Here is a 6510-nt window from a genome sequence, read left to right on the forward strand (position 1 = left end):
GGGGGACAGGACTTCTTGGCGTTGGAGGGCGGTTGCAGATGCACTGCAGGGGGGCTCTCTCCTCCTGACTGCGGTCTTGCAGAACATCTACAAGGCGCCGGAGCGTGTCCGTTTGCTCCCTCATTAGACCAAGCAGCGTTTGAGTCGCCTGCTGGTCTTCCTGCCGCCACCTATCCTCCCGTTCCAGGTGTGTGCGATGCTGCTGACACAGGCTCTCCCTCGACTGTCTCTGCTCTGCCGCCTCCGCTCTGGAGCTGGCCATCAGTTCCTGGAACATGTCATCCCTAGTCTTTTTCTTTCGGCGTCTGATCTGAGCCAGCCTCTGCGAGGGGGATGCCGGGGCAGTCCGGGAAGGAGCCGAAGCTGTGTGATGCGAAAAAGTAGGTGATTTCCTTGAACAAATACATGTTTGCCAACAGTAAACACAGTCTAGTCAGTTTCAGTTAAGAAGACCAAACAGGGAACCAAGTCTCAGGAGATCTCGGAACTAGTCCGAGATTTCGGAATACGCTCTCATTGGCGGCGCGATTGCACTGGATAGCGCACAAGCGAGGAGAGACAGCTGCATCCCTCTTGCACAAAGTCCTGGTAAGCCTTACAGTACAGAGTGCTTATCAGTTAGTGCTTAGCTGTGCTCTCCTGCTGGAGGCAATGTGCAAAGCAGAAAAGATGACCGTTTTGCGGCACCTCCCGCCAGTGAACGGGAAAGATCCCTGTATGCTTTTCCTCTGTGGCCTGCAACACGTGGCTGTTAAGCGAGGGTCATTCTTATGCAAAGTAAAACTCTGTTAAGCGAGGGTCATTCTTATGCAAAGTAAAACTCTGTTAAGCGAGGGTCATTCTTATGCAAAGTAAAAGTCTACCATGCACAATAGTAACAGTACACTAATTCCACTAATTAGATGCAGCACTTCCACAACGACATCACCCTGAGGCGTGTCAGGAGGACTCAGAGAGAGTGGATGCTCACAGAAGCCCTGCACAGACCAGGACCATACGCTGCCATGCTCGTCGAGGCGATGGTCCCCCTTTACCTGAGGATGGCCTGGCGCGGAAGAGTGTGCTTCAACGGAGCACCCAACAAGGCACCTCTACCACGGAACCTCCTGCTGAGGCTTTTCCAGCTGCTCTCTGAGAGCTTTTTTGAACTGTCCCCAGAGCTCCATTGCAATATGTGTAGACCTGCTGTTTGTATAGTTTCATATTTAAAAATTTTTATATAGTATTTCTATTTTTTATATATATCCCTGTTTCTTAAAAAAATAAATGTTTCCCTGTTTGTAGCACTTAACGCCTGATCCTTCCCCTGATTCCGAGTCCGGGTTAACGGGCGGGGACGGTTGGTAGGGGATCTCGGTGAGGGTGATGAAGAGATCCTGGCTGTCAGGGAAAGCGGGAGTGGGTTCGATGTCGCCTGCGCCGTCCTCAAAAGACCCTTCCTCATCTTCCCCATCGGCGAACAGGGAGGAGGAACTGTCCCGGTACACTATTCCGTCCTCGGAGTCCACCGTCACTGGTGGGGCACTGGTGGCAGACCCACCTAGAATGGCATGCAGTGCCTCGTAGAAGCGGCATGTCTGGGGCTGGGCTCCGGAGCGTCCGTTTGCCGCTCTGACTTTTTGATACCCTTGTCTTAGGTCCTTCACTTTCACGCGGCACTGCATCGCATCCCGGCTGTATCCTTTGTCTTTCATGGCTTTAGAGACCTTCTCGAAGGTCTTCGCGTTCCGCTTGTTGGAGCGCAGCTCCGAGAGCACAGACTCCTCGCCCCACACAGCGATCAGATCCTGGACTTCCCGGTCAGTCCATGCTGGGGACCTCTTTCTATTCTGGGATTGCCCAGACTCCTCTGCTGGAGAGCTCTGCATCGTTGCAGGTGCTGCGGAGCTCGCCCCGATGTGCAACCAGAACGTCAGATTCAAACCGCCCAGACAGGAAAATGAATTCAAATTTTCGCAGGTCATTTCCTGTGTGGCTGGCCAGAGAATCCAAGCTCGGACTGCTGTCCAGAGCGTCAACAGAGTGGTGCACTGTGGGATAGCTCCCGGAGCTGCTAAGTTCGATTAGCATCCACACCAAGCCTAATTCGAGCTAGCAAGTGCGAATTTAGCGTTACTCCACCTGCCAGGGTGGAGTACCAAATTCGAACTAAAGAGCCCTCTAGTTCAAATTAAATGGCTTCCTGGTGTGGACGGTTGAGCGGTTAGTTCGAATTAACGCTGATAAATTCGAATTAAAGTCCTAGTGTAGACCAGGCCTGAGTTTTCAATAGAGTATGGCTTTTAGAAATCTGTTTTTTTAAATTGATTTTTCCTATTATTTTAATGTTTTTAATTTTTCAACAAAATGATGCTAAATGAAAAAAATATTTCAAACTGATTCAGAATGAGAAACCCTAATCAAATGGAATAAAAACATTTTATTCACCCATCCCTTATCCTGTCTAAAAGAAGGAAAGGGTGAAAAAGGGAAAAACTAAAATCTAATATTTTGTGCAATAATACATGATTAAAAATTTTAAAATAAGCAAAATGATTTAAACAAAACAAACACATAATTTCACAACAATGCTGCCATTTTAAAATAGCTGCACTCCTATAGTTTTCTTCATGATATTGCCCCTTGAATGGCTTTTCACACAGGAGGAGATAATCTGTTACACAATGTATAAATGTCCCTTTTTTAATATAGCCTGAAGTCCCTACTCAGTAAAAAAAACAGGAGTACTTGTGGCACCTTAAAGACTAACAAATTTATTGTAGCATGAGCTTTCGTGAGCTAAAGCTCACTTCTTCGGATGCATAGAATGGGACACACAGACAGGAGATATTTATACATACAGAGAACATGAAAAGGTGGAAGTATGCATACCAACAGGCAGAGTCTAATCAATTGAGATGAGCTATCGTTAGCAGGAGGAAAAAAAACTTTTTGAAGTGATAATTAAGATGGCCCATAGAAGGTGTGAGGAGAACTTAACATAGGGAAATAGATTCAATTGGTGTAATGACCCAACCATTCCCAGTCTTTATTTAGACCACAGTTAATGGTATCTAGTTTGCATATTAATTCAAGTTCAGCAGTCTCTCTCTGGAGTCTGTTTTTGAAGTTTTTTTGTTGCAAAATTGCCACCTTCAAGTCTGTCACTGAGTGGTTAGGAAGGTTGAAGTGTTCTCCCACTGGTTTTTGAATGTTATGATTCCTGATGTCAGATTTGTGTCCATTTATTCTTTTGCGTAGAGACTGTCCGGTTTGGCCAATGTACATGGCAGAGGGGCATTGCTGGCACATGATGGCATATATCACGTTGGTAGATGTGCAGGTGTACGAGCCCCTGATGGTGTGTCTGATGTGATTAGGTCCTGTGATGGTGTCACTTGAATGGATATGTGGACAGAGCTGGCATCGGGCTTTATTGCAAGGATAGGTTCCTGGGTTAGTGTTTATGTTGTATGGTGTGCGGTTGCTGGTGAGTATTTGCTTCAGGTTGGGAGGCTGTCTATAAGCAAGGACTGGCCTGTCTCCCAAGATCTGTGAGAGTGAGGGATCATCTTTAAGGATAGGTTGTAAATCTTTGATGATGCGCTGGAGAGGTTTTAGTTGGGGGCTGTAGGTGATGGCTAGTGGTGTTCTGTTATTTTCTTTTTTAGGCCTGTCCTGTAGTAGGTGGCTTCTGGGTACTCTTCTGGCTCTGTCAATCTGTTTTTTCACTTCAGCAGGTGGGTATTGTAGGTTTAAGAATGCTTGATAGAGATCTTGTAGGTGTTTATCTCTGTCCGAGGGATTGGAGCAAATACGGTTGTATCTTAGAGCTTGGCTGTAGACAATGGATCGTGTGGTGTGTCCGGGATGGAAGCTGGAGGCATGTAAGTAAGTATAGCGGTCAGTGGGTTTCCGGTATAGGGTGGTATTTATGTGACCATCGTTTATTAGCACAGTAGTGTCTAGGAAATGGACCGCTTGTGTGGATTGGTCTAGGCTGAGGTTGATGGTGGGATGGAAATTGTTAAAATCTCGGTGGAATTCCTCGAGGGCTTCTTTTCCATGAGTCCAGATGATGAAGATGTCATCAATGTAGCGCAAGTAGAGTAGGGGTGTTAGGGAACGAGAGTTAAGGAAGCGTTGTTCTAAGTCAGCCATAAAGATGTTGGCATACTGAGGGGCCATGCGGGTACCCATAGCAGTGCCACTGACTTGAAGATATATATTGTCCCCAAATGTGAAATAGTTGTGGGTGAGGACAAAGTCACAAAGTTCAGCCACCAGGTTAGCCGTGATATTATCGGGGATACTGTTCCTGATGGCTTGTAGTCCATCTTCGTGTGGAATGTTAGTGTAGAGGGCTTCCACATCCATAGTGGCCAGAATGGTGTTTTCTGGAAGATCATTGATGGATTGTAGTTTCCTCAGGAAGTCAGTGGTGTCTCGAAGATAGCTGGGAGTGCTGGTAGCATAGGGCCTGAGGAGAGAGTCCACATAGCCAGACAATCCTGCTGTTAAAGTACCAATGCTTGAGATGATGGGGCGTCCAGGATTTCCAGGTTTATGGATCTTGGGTAGCAAATAGAATACACCTGGTCGGGGTTCCAGGCATGTGTCTGTATAGATCTGTTCATGTGCTTTCTCAGGGAGTTTTTTGAGCAGATGGTGTAGTTTCTTTTGGTAATCATCAGTGGGATCAGAGGGTAATGGCTTGTAGAATGTGGAGTTAGAGAGTTGTCTGGTAGCCTCTTGTTCATATTCCGACCTATTCATGATGACGACAGCACCTCCTTTGTCAGCCTGTTTGATTATGATGTCAGAGTTGTTCTTGAGGTTGTTGATGGCATTGTGTTCAGCACGGCTTAGGTTATGGGGCAAGTGATGTTGCTTTTCCACAATTTCAGCCCGTGCACGGTGACGGAAGCAATCTATGTAGAAGTCTAGTCTGTTGTTCCGACCCTCTGGAGGAGTCCATGCAGAATCCTTTTTATTATAGCGGTGGTAGGAAGGATTCTGTGGGTTAGTATGTAGTTCAGAGGTGTGTTGGAAGTATTCTTTGAGTCGGAGACGGCGAAAGTAGGATTCTAGGTCACCGCAAAACTGTATCATATTCGTGGATCTGGAAGGACAAAAGGAGAGTCCCCGAGATAGGATAGATTCTTCTGCTGGGCTAAGAGAATAGCTGGAAAGATTAACAATATTGTTGGGTGGGTTAAGGGAGCTATTGTTGTGGCTCCTTGTGCCATGTAGCAGTTTAGACAGTTTAGTGTCCTTTTTCTTTTGTAGAGAAGCAAAGTTTTTGTTGTAAATGGCTTGTCTAGTTTTTGTAAAGTTTGTCCATGAGGAAGTTTGTGTAGAAGGTTGGTTTTTCATCAGAATATCTAGTTTAGAGAGTTCAGTCTTAATCTTCCCCTGTTTGCTGTATAGGATGTTGATCAGGTGGTTTCGCAGTTTCTTTGAGAGTGTGTGGCACAATCTGTCAGCATAGTCTGTGTGGTATGTAGATTGTAATGGATTTTTTACCTTTAGTCCTTTTGGTATGATGTCCATCTGTTTGCATTTGGAAAGGAAGATGATGTCAGTCTGTATGATGTCAGTCTGTCCCTACTCAGTGACACTCTCGAACACAGGATCAAGATTAGACTCATGTTTAATTCCCACTGAGGTCAGAAGGAGAAAAAGAGGCAGTTTTCTGTTTCGATTGATTCTGAGCATAATTTTAGTTTTTACAAGAACAAAAGGATTCACCCCACCCCCTAGTCAAGAGGCAGAAAACTGCAATGATAGCACAGGCAGAAAACTAGACTGACAGCGACTGGGTTTGGTGCAGTAAAATTCCTGTATTCAAACTACAGGAAGTTACAAATCTCCCCAAGAACAGTGTTGGGCCCCCTGTTCTTGAGTAAAATTCAGCAAAACAAAGAAATGACTAATTCCACAAGCTGTAAAAGTCTCGTGTTACATTGCTATGAAAACAAACTGCAATTTATTTGACGGCAAATCACTGTGAGTGTAGCTGTTCTGTCTAGTTTCCGCAAAGAGAGGAACAAATGATCACAGGATTATTTACTCCTTGTGTTTTGAACAATCTGTCCAAGCAATAAGTATCGGGTATCAGGCATTACAAACAGCCCCTCTGAAGCAAAATTCACCCACCTGGTTGGATCTTCTGGGAAGTTTAAAATCTCCTGGGTGTGGCCAGACTTCACCCCTTTGGCTGGGGCAGTTACATGGTCATTGACTGGTCCCGTTTCTCACACATGTTGCGCAGCTAATTCTGGCGATCAAAGAGACGCGGTTTTGTCTCGTGGCTTTTCCGTAAAACGGTGTTACAAGAAATGTGATTTTATTCCGAATCGATAAACCTGCGCTCGGCTCGCAGCGTTCGCCCGGGGGAAGTGAAAGTAACATTGTCAATTGCCTCATTGCAAACCCTGTCACGTGGGGAGGGTCGAGTCTTCTCTTAAAGAAACAGCCCCGCTACTGCTGCTCCGCGAGTGTGTGGGAAACCGGAACTTTATGTTAACA

At 45.8% G+C, this 6510-nt stretch overlaps 1 protein-coding gene across 4 annotated transcripts in view; it reads right to left on the minus strand.

Moving 5' to 3' along the window:
* The window catches only part of LOC123345304 (butyrophilin subfamily 1 member A1-like), a 41826-nt gene extending 35362 nt beyond the window's left edge, over positions 1–6464 (minus strand). The window contains exon 1 of one of the 4 annotated variants that reach the window (XM_044982080.1): positions 6139–6405. The gene's annotated coding sequence lies outside the window, so the exon portion shown is untranslated. Of the gene's footprint in view, positions 1–6138 lie in introns of all 4 variants that reach the window. The other 3 variants (XM_044982078.1, XM_044982079.1, XM_044982077.1) reach the window with 3 other exon arrangements.
* Between the last annotated feature and the right edge of the window lie 46 nt (positions 6465–6510).

The sequence above is a fragment of the Mauremys mutica genome, chromosome 12, assembly GCF_020497125.1.
Source record: "Mauremys mutica isolate MM-2020 ecotype Southern chromosome 12, ASM2049712v1, whole genome shotgun sequence".
Lineage (NCBI taxonomy): Eukaryota > Metazoa > Chordata > Testudines > Geoemydidae > Mauremys > Mauremys mutica.